Raw genomic sequence first — 17091 nt, forward strand, 5'->3', positions numbered from 1 at the left:
AATTGTCTTCTTCTTCTTATGATCTATAGTCACAACTCATAAGTTTGAGTTGTAAAATCAGTCACATGGTGCTTGCCACACTTTCCCTGACTATGTGTGTATACAGATGTTTCGTGTATCGAGCTATTCTTTTAATACTACATTTTGTCGGTTATAACAAGCAGTTCAATTTAGTATTGTTCTTCCTGTTTGACATATCAAATTTACTATGAAATATTAGATGTTATTATATTGTATGTTAACTTAATTAACTTTGATACTAATAGTGCATAAGATTTCAAATTCTATGAAGAGAAAAAAGATGTGCATTGGGGGATGCATTCATGACCATAACTACAGAGGAAGGCGTGGTGTTGAGGAGATCGGAATCCGGTCACATGCATGCTGCATGCAGTGAAAGTGAAAAAAGGCCAAAGTCAAAACATCGATAAGATGAACAAAAAAGATTAATTAGTTAATGGAGTAAATAAGAATAAGAATGCCTTTGCTTAGCTTATTTTTCTGATTGGCTCTGCTTTTCATATGTTTAGCACAGAAAAAGGGGTTTTCTAGAGCTCGTTCCTAAAGTTACGTTTGTTGTCTTTTGCTTTGTCTCTAGGTTTTCTTAAGATTCGTAATCCTTTTCTAGTTCTTTCCTTTTTCCTTTAAAAAAATAAAAGAAAAGAAATGAGTTTAACTTGACAGTATAGAAGAGCCTTTTTACTGTTAAATTACCTAACAAATGACTATAGGTGATAATTCATAATAACTGAAATTAATAACCTAAAAACTAAGAGTGATAACTGATAACCTGTTACAAAAGATTAAAATACATTGTATGCGTTAAATCCGTATTTCTTTGAAAGGGTGAGAAAGATGGAAACCAAAAAAGAACCTGGAAATCGGGTCTAAAAGGAGTTCAAAAGTTATTGGCTTGTTACATGAGATTACCAAACTATATAAGAAAACAACAATCTAAGCTAATATACAAAGAGTTTAACACTTATCCCCATCGGTAGTTATAATTGTGTTAATTTAATATAGTTAAGTAATTTAATTAGGTGAAAATATATACTCCTTAATTAACTATGGTTAAGTGCTAGACGTCTAGCAACGGAGCCACCTCTTTAGCTACGGGTTCGGTCAAGAAACCAACTCTTTTTTAAATTTCAAACTCTTGTATTTATTAAAAAATTCATTTGATATGTCTAAATAATATATTCAGAATAGTAAGCAAAAAAATAATCCAAAACCCATAATATAATTTTTTCGCTCCATCTATATTTTTACCGAGTTTAAGTTCTATACCCCTTAAAATCAAGAACAATCTTAAATTGCCAAGTCATAAAATTTGGCGGGAGAGAGAGATCGAAAAAGGAAAGCAAACCTCGTAAAATTTGGGAGGAAAATCAGGAATAATATTAAATTGACAACTCATCGACCACTTGTAGTTTTAGGAGTTCTTAAAGAATTTCTCTTGGCATATTTTTCTTTTCTCTCAACATGCATGTGAATTTCTTGGAAGCAATTAGTGATCAAATTTCAATATCTGACCTATCAAATATGGTAGAGTTAAGATATTAACACTGTGATTAGTCTCATTATGGAAAAATATTGATCTTTGCATCAATCAAAGCATGCATGAATTTTCGATGTCAATTTTCTAGATTGATTCTTGCAATTAGAATAAAAATATAGATACATGATTATAGCAAAGCATAAGAATAAAGAAATCCTCATTAGGAATATCAAAAACAACAAAGAATCTTCAAGCGGATTTTTACTACTTTTCCTGTTTACAATTTCTTTTATAGTGGAAAATGCGGTTCTTAATTATTGATTTCATCACAATTCGAATTCTTGAAATCGAAAGTTCAATTCCATAAAATAATCGCCACTAGCAATATTTTAAAATGATTTATTTGCCGAAAGATAATATCTCTAAGTGTCTTATTGACTTAATTAAATTAATAACAATGTGACGCTTTTCTTTAATGTTAAGTTAATCTCTTAGCGTCTTTTGAGTGGATATGTAGTAGTCGTTACGTGGAAAGATTTTCCTTTGCTATTTTACATAACATATTAAACTTTTTTGCTACTTTTTTATTTTCTTGTTTTAGTAAAAAGATTGAAAAAAAGTGATTCCACTGAACGGATTTTCTTGAATCAGAATATAAAACTTTCTTAATTCTTATTCTTACCGTACATGGCATCTGTAACCAAAGTCTTAACAGAATATATTAGCATGACAACAATGAATGGAATCTCGTGATAGACAAAAAAGAGTCACGTTTGGCAAACTTTAACAAGAAAATCTAGAAAAATACCCTTTGCACTTGTAAATATTCATCAACGAGAATATTATATGCACATTACTGTGCTCTTCCTCCACCTTTAAAATTAAAATTACAAACTTTTTGTCACAATCCAAGTCCATATCACATATAGCACAATTTGGGCTTAGGCTTGCAGGCACTTATCTTCCATTTTACATCACCTTGAATCTCAAACGTGTGTGTACCATGTAACTTCTGTTAAAGTTTTTCACTTTCCTTTCTCATTCCAATGTGAGATTCGCTTAAGGTGTCATGTGCACCTTATAATATTTTCAGAAGCTTACCAACCTAAAAGCCTGTCAATCCTGCTTAACCCGTCCTCTGTCTGGGGCGTCATATTTTCCTAGTTAATTATTCTCTTGCATTATTCATTTTCTTTGTTTTTGACTAAGCTTCAAATACTCATTATTGTAAGAAGGCAAGAGATCTCATTTCACTCGCACTATTTCAACATGCATGGTCGCATGTAATCAGATGTGGAGCTTAACCTATGGCGTATGGGTTCACTTGAACCCACAAGCTTTTCTTCAAACTTTATATATGTATTAAAAATTTCACTAAATATTTATAAATGTTTTAGTGTGAACTTCTTTATTACTCTTTACTAACTTGAAAGTTTATGTAGGAATTCAAAATCTTTCAAATCTTAGATCCATTTCTACATGTAATACACGTTCAAAATCTTGTATTATGATTTGCTCGAGGGTCGGAATGTTACACTATTATCCGAATAGCTTGTTATTTGTTGTCAACGAGCCCGAAATAATGACTTGTTATTTTTTGTTAGATTTTTAGTTTTACTTCAAGAAAATCAAAGGCAGACCACAATATTGGTAAAGAAAACAGGTGGTGATGTACGTAGTATGTTGCAGTTTTAGAAAAGGCAGTTCAAAGATTAAAGAGTTTGCAGTTTGTATACAAAATAGGAAACAACTGACTGAACTAATTAATCTTCTTGTTAATCTGTCATTTTCTCTAAAGTCGTTTCTTTCTTGCACATGCACCCACATGGACGACAGCTATAAAGTTTTAATTTTTGACATTTCATGATGAAGACTAAATTTGACATTGTGAACCTTAGCTTTGACCAAAATATTACAATAAATAAAGAGTTTTCCTCCAGACTGATACCGTTGTCTTCCACTCATTAATAAAATTTCCTTTTATCCTTCGTATGAACCCAAAGATTCCTCTAGACTGATACTGTTCTTATTTTTTTGTTTTTTTTGCCAAGCATTTAACAATTGTATTTGTGCAGGCACGGATATGGTTGTTGGGCTAAATAGAACCAAATACCTAACAAGACGTGAATTTTTTTCCCGTGTTAAAGTTATATTTTATGGTTTTCACTTTTCATAAAAAAGCCTTACATGCACTATTAAGAGTATAATGTCTATCACACACGGATAGCATTTTTTTCAGCTGACAATTGAAATTTTGTTAGCACACATATAGCTCATATCAAGTTGATATGATGATAGTTCCAAATAAGATTAAGAGGTACGAGACAACGTTATTTAAGGAATTATGCTGACTTTGACTCAAATTATAAGTTCTATCATTTTCTTCACTTCTAAAATATGCCTTAATTTGTTCATCAGTACCCTTTTGGCTGTTCTCTCATAGGAAATCAGAAAAGAATAACATAAATGTTTAGCAAATAATTGAGTTTCGGTTTGAGACGAAAATGAAGTTCCAAGTTTAATTCTGAGATGTTTGTAACACACTTTTTTAATCATAGACTTCGCCGTTGTTTTGTCAAATAATAAAATAATATTGAGCAAAAAGTTCAACCAAATTTCCTTCAACTTTGGTACTATTAATTAATGTGCGTTATGATCCATTAATACTGACCAACCATTATCAGACACACAACAAGGCATGGTTCATGATAATTATTGAGAAGTACCATAAAGTACTATTATTATGTTATTTCACTAAGGCATGGCTAATGAACTTCTTGGCGTACAGTTGAACTGTTTCGGAAAATTAAGTAAATTGAAATATTGAGGGCCAAAGAGTTGATAATTTAATATAAGTTGTCGACTTATGCAGTTATTAAAACTTGTTTTCTGTTAAAAATAAGCAGACTTTGCATCGGATAACACAGCTCATTTTCGCAAAATAAATTGTACAATGTTGTGCTATTAATTAATTTCGTTAATTATTATTATGGTGTTAAAATAGACTTAAGCAACTACTTCCAAAAGTTATACTATTCCTCGGCAATTTCTTTTATTACTAAGAATTTGTTTTGTTTAACTATTGTACATGGTACTTTCCCAAGCTAAGGGGAGGAGGTACATTATTCAAGGAAATTTCCTTTATTACTTTTTATATTTCCTTTGTCTTTATTTAAAAATATGGTAGTTTCCAAAGCCAAAGTACCACGATTGGTGCATTGCCAAGGAAATTTCCTTTATTAACTTATTGTCCAATTATATTGTTGAGAAACACCATTGGTGGCCAAGACATGATTTTCACCAAGAGCGAATTCATTTATATTATATACACGTAAAATAAATTTATTGACTTTATATATAAAATATAATTTTCAGGTGAAAAAAGTTCAAAACAAAAAATAACTTACATAATCAAGTCATTAGAAAATCAACTTTAAATTTTCATTCTAACTACAACGAAAGGTCAGGGTGGAAGTAAAGTGTTGGCTATGAGTTCGGTCAAATTTAATAGTTTTGGTTCAAACTCTATATTTGTTTTAAAGATGGATTGAACATATATAGATTATATAGATTACTTAAAAGATTTTAGAACTATAACCTTCAATTTTGTTCTGCCTCAGTGAAAGGTGGGTATTAGAGCCGGATCAAACTTTGTAAATATTTTTACATCGTTATAGACTTTATAGTAGATAGGGCAAATCTAAACAAATTGAGATTAATGCTCATGAATCATGATTCTCGCATTTATTTTTTTATTTTTACCAATGATTAGTTGATAAGTATTACGTAATTGATATTCATCTTACTTCAAAGTTCAAATTGTTATATCTCGTAGTGCTTGCTAATTGGATATTTTATATGCTTAAGTTTGGATCTAATTTTTCTTTTTCACTGCTCAAATTAGTACACAATTGATGCTGCATATTTTTCTCGAATTACATAGTGTTAAAGGTACTTTTCAAATTAATATTGGCAAAATACATCAAAACACCCCTAAACTATACCCAAAATGTCGATATCACACCTAAACTATACGAGCGACCTATTACACACCTTAACATCTTAAAAGTGAAGACGTGGCACAAAATTAAAAAATAATTAATAAGTGACGCGTTTTTTATAAAAAAATATTTTTTTTATTCCATTTTTTATTAAAATAAATATTTTTGTAACCCCCCCCCCAACCCCCTCCTCCCCCACCCTCCCTTTCTTCTTCATCCCTACTCCCTTTCTTATTGCATAACCACCATTGTTTCCAATGAGATATAATGAACTTTCATTTTTTCGATCTTCTTCATAGGTCACCAAATTTGCATCTAATCTACCTATAAAATAAAATGGGAAATATTGAAGAAATTTGCATCAAATGGGAAATTTAAACAATGAAGAAATTAGTTGCAATGAAGACATTGCACAAACTACCCTTCAAATGGGCATAATTGATCTTCAAATGGGCATGAAGAAATTACTTCGGTGAAGAAGTTCAAATTGTTCAAATGGGCATATCTCAAATGGGCAACAATTAAGTGCTTTGGGGGGTGGTGGGAAGGTGGAGGAGAAGGGGGTGGGGTTGGGGGTGGCGGGAAGAGGAGCAGGTTGGGAGGGGGGGGGGGAGGGTGAAATTTGTGGTTAATTTTTTTATTTTATGGTGGTGGGTTTGATGGTTGGTTTGACGATGGTGATGGATATGGTGGTGGTGAAATTGATTGTGGTGATGGATATGGTGGTGGTGAAATGGGTGGTGGCAAATTTGGTGGTGGCGGATATGGTTGTGGTGAAATTGGTGGTGTGGGTGGTGGGTTTTGTAATGAGTATAGAAGAAAAGGAAAAAGCTGCAAATTAGAAAATAATAAAATTTATTTTATTTTGATGCTGCGCGTGGAACACCACACGATGAAAGTGGTATAATACCTTGCGGGGGGAATTAAATTCACTTTTAAGATGTTAAGGTGTGTAATAGGTCGCTCGTATAGTTTAGGTGTGATATCGACATTTTGAGTATAGTTTAGGGGTGTTTTGATGTATTTTGCCAATTAATATTCGTTGCTTGTTGCACCAAAGTTGTGTTGCCTGTGATATTCTCTCATGTGGCACTTGTTATTCTTTTCGCATCAAGTAAAAATATGTTTAAATGTTCTCATAATACATTGTAATCAAAATATTATAGACTCTTAATTAAAAATATGTGGCATATATATTCTATCACAAGGTATGCCTGCATGCACAGTATATATTTTTGTGACAATGGACCTTTGCATAGATCAAAATTAAATGTCCGATTTGAATCTTCTCGATTGATTCTCGCTAATTGGACTAAAAATTAAAGTAATAGGAGTAACTTGAGTATACAAAGTATGAGAATGAAGAAATTCCTTATTGATAATTAGCAAAAAGAATCGCATTTTTTCACGAAGATAGCAAACTTTTTTTTTTATATATACAATTACTTTAGAGGGAGAGATCTGGTTCATATTTATCAACTTAAAATTGACTTATAATATTTTCATGTACGGTCTCCAAGAAAATGGGCGGTATATTGCGACAAAAGAAGGTGGATAATTTAATTATCACACTACGTATTACTGCTATTCTGGAAATTGAAAGTTATATTCTGTAGGGTACAAAAAGATTTCAAAATTAACAATGACCTGCCGAAATATAAGTTTCTTAAGGTTTTAATTACTGAATTAATTGATTAGTATTCTCAAAGATAAGTCACAATGATAAATGTGACAATTATCTTACTTTTGTTTTAAGTTATGTATCTCCCTTTAATTGGGTGATAATACTCCTTACGTGGATGATTGAATTTGGTACAAATAGTTGCATCTTTTCTTTTTCTTTTTAAGTTCAAGATTGATATAATAAAGTTATTCCACTACTTAATTCTTATTCTTACGTTAGAAGGAATATTTAGCAAATTCATTTACAATTAGCTCAGAGTGGAATCTAGTGGCAGACAAAAATGAATCACGTTTGTGCAAAACTTAAACAATTTTTTTTTAGCTAGATATACCCTTTGCACTTGGAAACATTCTTCAACTAGAATATTATGAATAGTAGTATTCAAGGGCAAAAGAATTCCTAGTTTTGATCGATTTTATGTCTAAGAAAAAGATATATATATATATATATATATATATATATATTTTTTTTTTTTTTTTGAAAGATAACTAAAACAACAAGAAACTAGTCCGAAACTATGTGAGGGAATTAGACTCCAATAACATCTCCTGACCGCCGCAACGACACGAAGAAATCTAGAAGGCGACATGAATCTTATTCAAAGCGAGACTCTTGACTAAACGCTAAATTGGCTAAACCATCAAGAATGAATTAGCGCTCCCGTAAATATAGCAACGAGAGACCACCCAGTTCCTAGCCAAGAAAACATCATCTTTGACTTTTATCACTAATAATTATTTATTGGTATGATATACTAAACTTATCCATATCCATAATCCAATGACATTTGTTTGTTCTAGTTATCATCAATAAAATAATGTTTTAATTATCACGAGCACAATAATGTTGAAATTTGAATTTTGCTTTAATTTATCGGTTCCAATAAGCTACCTGCTTTTCTTTCAAGCTACTCATCCATACACTATAAAACAATTTATTTATAGTAGTAATTAACTTCGAAGTAATTTTGTTGCACAAGAAAATTGTTTATATTGTCACTAAATAAAAAGTTGAGCTATCGTCTTTTGCTAGCAGTGTTTTGTTAGCAGTTACCATTCAGGGATTTGGTGGAATGGATGCGATTTCTTTACTCTTAATCAAATTTTTAGTTCAACACCTAGAAATGAAGAAATTTTTAGCAGAGAGCGCTTTGAGGAGGGGCGTGGGGGTGGGGGTAGATGCATAATGGGTTCATCCAGCGGCGGATCCAGGATTCTAAAGTAATGGGTGCTCACTATATTTAGAGCACATGGCGTATTGTCGCATATAATCAACGGATTTAACTAAATCCTACATTTTCGTCACAAAGTATAGATATATATAAGTAAAACAATTACTAATTTTTTTTTAAATTAAAAATGAACTATCAAATTTAAAGCTTTTATCCAACTGATAGCGCACAATCACTACTACTAGCAAGTATAAGAGCAAATATATTTTTTAAGCTAATATTAAAAATATTTTACTATATGTATAATAAATATTACTGTCAGTTTTATCAGAAAAAGAAGAAGATGTCATTCAATATACATTTATTCTCGATGTTTTCCTATTTTGAAAAGTAATAAAGAATATCATCATTGGTTACACCAATTTTGTTTGCAAAACAACTATTAAGTACAAAATTAATATTAAATTGAGCATAAATTATATAATTTGATTTATCTATAAAAAATAATAAACATCTTTTATATATATAAAACAGTCTTGAAATGTAACTCATAAGAGAAAACAAAAGGGGAGGAAAAGTTACCTCAAAACTCAAAAGGACTAAACAATTGTGCTTCCGACCAAAGCACCCGCCCCCCATTTGTTGTTGTGGGTGCTTCCTTATATATTTGTAATGGTTTTATCAGTTTTCTATGTAAATTTATGGATTCCGCGTTGCAAGTAATGGGTGCTCGAGCACTCACATAGGACTATGTGGGTCCGCCCCTGGGTTCATCCCCTTTGTTAGAAAAACACTATATATAATATGAAAATTATTTTTATGTATATATAGTATATGTTGAATTCTCTTGATTTCTTAATGTGTTCACTTTTTTATATTTTGAATCTCCTTAGCAATAATTCTGGCTCTACTGTTAACTTCCCCTTACATTATTAGTGGATAGTAAACTTCGAATACTAGATGATTATGATAAATTGAACATTCATGTTTATCTGTCACTTCATGACTTGCCAATTGGAATCTTTTTCATGCCTAAGTTTGGCATATACCTTGCCTAACTTTTCCTATCAAATTGGCAGAGTGAGGTGCTAACACATCGACTCGATTTCAATCTTCTGGATTGATACTTGCAATTGGAATAATATTAAAGCATACCTTAAGTGATATAAAGTAAAAGAATAAAATAAACTCCTTACTAATTAATGGAAAAACAAATTACTTCACGAATAGTTCAAGCAACTTTTCAAGTTCTAATTGATTTTTCAATTATATAGTTCATAAAAATTTGTAACGTTAATGTCTCTCCAAGACTTGTTATTTTCTAGTAGTTGTAATGTCAATTTACTTTCAAGAAAAAAAGCACGACATTGGTCCAAAAACAAGGCTGTTGCTCTAACTACCTACAGTATTTAAAAAAAAAAAAAAAAAAAACTGTTCAAAATTAATCATTTTGCACATTGCATACAAATTGGGAAACAACTGACTAGATAATACATGCTAATATGTCATTATCCCTAAGTGATTTCTTTCTTGCAAAATCTAACCTTATGGACAGCTGGAAATCTACTTTAATTTGACCTTTCATTAACAGTAATAAATTTTAACGTTACTGTGAGCCTTTGACCAAAACTTGGAATAACGAGTTGTCCTCCAAAGTGATGTCTTTGTCCCAAAACTTGGAATAACGAGTTGTCCTCCAAAGTGATGTCCTTTGTCTTCTAATCCCTCTACGTTTTTATTCTTAACTGAAGTTTTCGAATTTGAGGTCTGGAAATAAAATCGTTTTTGATAGAAAGCATTTTTGGAACTTTTCAATGCGAATTAAAATTAATATATCAGATCCCAAAGCAAAAACCGAACACTTGATATAAAAAATTAAAAAACAATCTTTTGTCATTCTCTCAACTTACTACCCTTTCACTGTCATATGTACCTAATTACAGTCTTCAACGTTTTGTTGACTCTTCTGATGTTGGTGTATGTTTGGCATGATCTTCTTGTTCTCGAGCAATTAACAACTGTATTTTTTTATTTTTTTTTGTGTTGTCATGTCTATGACTCTTTAGAAGTTGATGGTAGTTTTCAGTATAGTGTAAGAGACAATGTTAGGGATATGCTGACTCTTGAATCAATCTATACTTTTCTTTCAAAGTTTTACTTCTGTGAAAATAGTTACACTATCAAATCACTTAAATAGTAGTTACAAGAATTATCCATAATAATTGGAATTTATAACTAAAAATATCTACGACAAGCTAGTAACCTGCTATGACACATTGACAAGTACAATTACATTAATAGTACTAGAAATTTTTTCTATAGGGTAAGTGAATATAAGTTAGTTTTCTTCCAACTTAGTTTTCTTCAAACTCCGAATACTATGTCCAGAACCCTATATTTTTCCATGAGAAATCAGAATAAAATAAAATAAAATACAATAAATAATATGTGTTCTATTTTGATCAATAGCATCTTATCATCTTGTAAATCAGTTTCACTACGGAAATGAGGTACAACTTTACAATATTGGTATAAGAATTTTTCATTGGACCAAGAAGCTTTTGTTGATAATGCTAAACATATATATACATGCCTTCTGACTTAATTACTAAGGCCGTTTCACAAAATTATAATTAGAGACTTGGCCGTTGCTTTGTCAATACTAAACCAAAGTGCAAAATATAATCAATTGGCCTTCAACTTGTTCTAACTAATGTGCATTATCCTTTACTACCAACCATCATCAAACACACAATAAGACAAAGCTCATGGGAATTGAGAAGCACTACCAAAGAAGATCAAATTATTGCTACACTATTTCGTTTGACATATAATCATACAATAGAACGTCCTATTGTTGGATGCCATATTTGAAGTTTGATTGTGTTACGATCAACTATTATTCGACTAGCTAAGTGTCCAATTAATGCCTCCAAACAAAGCCTTTTGTCCTCTTAAAAGGCATGGTAAAATTTATCATATTCTTGTTTCTGGCTTTATCCAAGGCCAAAGAATTCATCGTTTAGTGTAAGTTGTCGACTTGCTAAGTTACAAAGAGGGCCTTTTTGAATTTTGATACTCTCACCAACAATAAGGGGAAATATACATCATGGTTTTCTTTTGCATTTATGTAACCATCACATGATATTTTTGTCTACGAATAATACAAATTTAGAGTTATAGATTAATTGTGCCGGCTATGGCTATGCAAGCAACAGTTGTTTTATCTACTCCTTAGTCGTTGCTACCTAACAGGAAGCAGTGACTTCGTGACGGATAATACAACTCTTTTTTTTGCATTGTGCATTGCGTGTTAGTCATCGTTAAAACTTATGATTTTAACACACTTAGAGCAAATTTTTATTTCCCAGTCGCCGGTAGGCCTGACCATTTTAATAGTAAAATTAGATTTACATTTTCTTTTACAGCATTTACTAGAGGCAAGGGCAAAAATAGCTGTTTTTAGGACCACCCACCTCCCCCCCCCCCCCCCCACCAATTTATAAAATAACTGAAATTTGTAACAAATTTAAAATTTAACAGCTTCAAAATCAACTTCAAACTTGCGATAAACCATACAAGCGACAACATGAAGTTGCAAAGAAGAGGTAGAGGAGGAGCAGCAATAACGCAGGCCTAAAGTTTCTCAAGACCGACTAAACATTAAATAATTTTTTGAAATCCGATTATATTTTAAACAATGTCATCAAAAGCGGCTATCTGGTGTGAATCCTACTATTTACTACTATTACAGGCCCAACATGAGGGAAGGCTTGGGATGGCAACAAAAGTATTTTTCCTATTGCAAAAGATGGGCAAGCAATGGAGTTGAAATCAATCATCGTAAAGGAGTTAGAATAGACTTTGTGGAAAGTAGAGCATTGCGAGAGACAATACAATGCAAAGAAAAACAAAATGATGCTAGCATTGTAAACAATAGAGGTATGCAATTATGAATACAACCAGGGGCCAGCCTCATTGCCAATTGTGCCATTTCTTCTGCTTAGTATGAAGTGTATGTTTTAATAGTATATCTTGAATTTCAACAATCAAATTTGAACAATTCAATATAATGATGTTATTTGCTTGACAGATACTTATATTGGTTTCCGGTTGTTTAAGGCAATGTCCAGCATAACTTCTCTGAGAGTAAGATGGGGAAGTCGTTTCATTTAGATAAAGCTTGACGTGTTATATTTGAAGTTCTCGGTTTCACTTTCAAGTGCTTAAAAATGAGATTTTAGCTTACTTACACTAATAGAGTGCAAAAGTTTCAGTGTTAATGTAGTTTTACCAGTTGTAATGATTCATGGTAGAATCATGAAGGTATGTTTGATTAGTAAAGGTAGATATTCTTTCACAAAATTAAGACATTAACTATTAGCAATAGTTTGATTTTCTCTCATGACCGCGCGAAAAGCGGATTAGTTTCACTGGTACTGCAAAAAGAGGACATCATACAACAACTATATGTCTATAACTATGCCTCAATTTCAAACAAATAGGAACGGCTATATGAACTCTCACTGACCATGGTATATAAAGCTATGATAAGGTCAAAATACTCCTAGAAAAATAATAGGTTCAAAATCAATGTACTAAGAAGACAAAACTTATTCCCAACTAGTAGTAAATATCACATATATGAATCATTTTCTTCCTTTGTGCCCTATCATTACCCAAGTCTACATTGATTTCAAGAAATTGTACAATTTCAAAACTACTTCTTTCCATGTGATTTTAGGTCCTTTTTCCCCATCTTTTTTAGGTCTACCTTGTTCCTATTTACCACCTTCACTCACCATAGTCCACACCTACTGATTGATGCATCTATAGACATAACCAAACCATCACAAGCGACTTTATCTTATTTATCATCAAGGCATGCTACTCGCACCTTCTGCCGAAGAGAATAGCATCATCAGCAGATGAAATAGGGAGTTGGTGTTTTCCACTAAACTCCACATCTTGGTGCAGTTTTAAATTGTTATAATCAACATATGAAATAGGGAGTTGGCTCCTTCCAGTAAAGCATGCCATGAGCCTCAAGTATCTCTACTTCGCACCACTCTTAAACACAGCAGTAGACATCTAGTGTGTAAGAAAAAACATCAATAAAGCCTCCCTGAAAAGAGAAGAATATGCAACAACATGCCTGAGATCTCAGAGGTATGCAATTTGTTACATCTCAAATAAGAAGAAATAATACTATTATCTTTACCATGATGTTTAGCTTTTTTGAAGTTCGTTTTTGATGCAATAAGTGTAACGACAGCAGGACAGTCTTTGAGGAATTCGAATTCATCACAAGCTTCCACATAAGCTGCATTTCACACATTGTAAAATTCTTCTTTCTTAGCCCCCATAGTATCAAAGAAGCACAGCCAACTGTATTTCAAACGAAGAAAATAGTAGTAAGATTTTTAATGATGCCCAAAGAATTTGAATTCTAAGACGGGGAGTACCCATTTAAAAGTTGGCATAAAATTTCAAAGATTTTCCGGTGGATTAACTTAGAGACGTAGTCAAGCATTGATCTTGCAGTGGCTTTCTTTATAGCTAGCTCATCAAGTTCCTGAAGCTAAAATGGTTAAAGCCTGCTCATACAGCTCTGTTCTATTACCTCCAGTGGAAAATATCTCTCTGCCAGAAGAAGGAACGGTAACTTTGACAATATCAATCAGTAAAACGGAAGTCCTTGCCCCAAATCTACTCATATTAAAACTGTTCAGCACAGAAACAACACTTGACAAACAGTATGCTGTGACTAGTTAAATTAACCGCAAAACACAGTATAATTGCTCTTACGCAAGTATAGCAACTCAAGTTATCACTTAAATATATAAAAATGGTAAGTAACTAATTAAACCAATTTCTTCCTTTCTTTTTGAATTTAGAGAAGAAGAATGCTCAAATCAATTCAATCTTTTATCACTCATAACCACGACAAATTAATAGCACGAAAATTTTACATGGAATGTGAAACTACTTACATAAGTTTCTCTTAATAGCAACGACGGGTCTTCGAAAGGTACCACAAAGCGAAAAGGTTTTAACACCTATCCAATAAAGACACACCATCAACCAGGAATCTCTTCATATTGCCCCTAAACAAACGATATTGTATTAAAGGATGAATAAAATTTAGATTACCACAAAACGGAAGTACCCCAAATAAGTAAGTTTAACAATAAAAGAATATGGGTTGTTAATGAAGCCAAATGCAATCTTCCTCTACCGTATACCTGCAATTTATGTCGCTATCATGTCGTGAACTAACTCTTTCAATTCTTTTAAACTGCAACCTGATTTTCTTTCCAACCCTCTCTTCTTCATCCTTTCCTTTGTTTGAGCTACTTCATCCCAACGACCGGCTGCAGCATAGATATTGACCAGCAATAAATAATGCCAAAAGTTCTCCGGATCTTGTTCCCAATTTGTTCTCCTAACATTATGCCCTCTAAAACGAGCTAAGCCAATCAATTCAGACCACAATGAGGATGCCAGTGGCAAACTGCTCTCTATCGGAATATTCTTTAGTATTTTTACTGCCTCTTGCATTAGACCAACATGTGCTAGAAGATTAGCCATGCACCAGTAATGTGCGAACTTGGGCTTTACACCAAACAAATCACTCATATCGCTGAAGTATTTTCTTGCTTCTGTTACAAGTCCTTCACGGGCACAAGCGCATAAGACACCAACAAAAGTGATTTCATCTGGACGATTTATTTCTGCATCTTCTAAGCTACTAGTCACCAAGTCTGCATACAAATCAAGCCCATCTTTTGGGTTTCCATGAATGCAATACCCGAAAATCATCGCATTCCAGCATACTACAAACTGTAAGAGCAATAACTTATACTTGCATCGTTACCATTCAATCCCCATCGTGTCATTTCTCGGAACAACTTTAGACACTTCCCAGGATTATTCGAATTCAAATACCCATTCCATCTGAGGCATTTCATCAAACAACTGTTGTGCAACGAGTACTTCCCCCGCTTTCACAATGCTGTTTCAAGACACAACATGTCTCTTAGTCATTTCATCGAACACCTTCCTAGCAAGACTAATAAACCCACAACAAGCATAAAAAGTGCACCAAAGAATTCTGGACATGCAAAACCCGGATTGCCCATGACATTTTTGGCCCAAATTTAAACAACCCATATTTGCACAAACAGTCAAAAGGGGTGGAAAAGTAAAACTATTAGGGCTCGTTTGGTTGGAAACAACTTATCCCAAGTTAACTAATCCCGGGATAAGTTATTCCGGGATTAGTTATTCCACCCCTCAAGGTGGGATAAAAAAATACTCTAATCCCGAGATAACTAATCGAGTTTTTTTTTCCAACCAAACGTTGGATAAGCAGATCAATTTTTATCAAGAGATTATTTTTTCTCTATCCATCGTACCAAACGAGCTCTTAGGAACTAAACTATTTTTAACCCTTTTGAAATAGAATAAAACAGCATTATGTGGGCATAGAACTGTAAGCATAAGCCTTTATAACAGTATTGACGGAAAATGTATCAGGTAAGTCAATGCATTTAAATAGCATTGCAGTATAATTAATGTCACAATAATGTGTGCAGAGGTTCAAAAGTCTGCAAGAAAATGACGGGTTTTGGACTTGTAAAAGACCCGTAATTATCAAATGGGCTTCAATTTGAAAGAGATGCGCTAAGCTTTGACAAGAATCCAGAAAATTCAAAATTTTGTTATATACCGAAAGTCGATCGATTTTTGTTTAGACTGATTAATTCGAAGTCAAGAAGTATTAAATATATATTAGAAAGGTTTGAAATTCGGACTTTTTTGTTTGAAGGATGTTAATGCTATTTTGACTTTTTTTTTTTTTTTTTTTTTACCTACTGCAGGTTTTAGGGATAAAATAATTTGGCACTTTACGAAATTGGGGACTTGTGATGTTAGATCGAGTGATCACCTTGCAAAAAAATTAAGCAAGCAGGGGTGGTTACTAGTGGTATTATTGCTCAATCTATTAGTCATACTTTCCCTATAGCTTTTTGAGACTATCTATGGGCAATGAAAATTAAAAATAAGCATAAAAATTTCCTAAGAAAATGTGTGCTTAATACCTTACAAGTAAACCATATAATTAGGAAAAGAAGGAATCATGTGAATAGTGTTTGCAAGAGATGTGGTCTAGAAAATGAGACCGTAAAACACATGTTTTTTTAGTGTCATGATTCTCAAATAATTTGAAAATGAGCCCTATAAATTGGAACGATCTCGACAATATTTCTAACTTCTCTTTATGGTGGAATGATAAACTTAATATGACAAAAACGTGTTCTAGTTCTGCTAGTATTCTAAATTTGACTGTAATGATAATGTGGCATATGTGGAAGTCTAGAAATGCTTGGTGTTTTAATAATGAATTAACTGATCTCCTAGACATTATGGCAAAAGCTTTATTTGAGTATAAAGAATTTCTTAAAATAAATCTTGCTGAGTCCTCAACTGGTAATGTACGGGTGAATTATGAATATCAAGTCACAGTTCCTGAAGATGGAATATGTGTATTTGTTGATGCAGGGTTATAGGTTGAATTGAAAAAGGCGAGCATTGATTTGATTGCTATGGATAGCAAGGGTGTTTTGCTTCATGGCTCCCCGATTTAGTTCGCTGGGAAGTCTATAATTCTTTGAAGCGCTTGCAATTAGAAAAGCTGTGGAAACAGCAATACAAAATGGATGGAGAAAATTTT

The 17091-nt window shown here is 32.6% G+C and overlaps 1 pseudogene; it reads right to left on the reverse strand.

The window, feature by feature from the left end:
• Positions 1-13322: 13322 nt before the first annotated feature.
• On the reverse strand, positions 13323-15590 carry LOC132043792 (pentatricopeptide repeat-containing protein At3g51320-like; annotated as a pseudogene).
• Between the last annotated feature and the right edge of the window lie 1501 nt (positions 15591-17091).

The sequence above is a fragment of the Lycium ferocissimum genome, unplaced genomic scaffold (assembly GCF_029784015.1).
Source record: "Lycium ferocissimum isolate CSIRO_LF1 unplaced genomic scaffold, AGI_CSIRO_Lferr_CH_V1 ctg285, whole genome shotgun sequence".
Lineage (NCBI taxonomy): Eukaryota > Viridiplantae > Streptophyta > Magnoliopsida > Solanales > Solanaceae > Lycium > Lycium ferocissimum.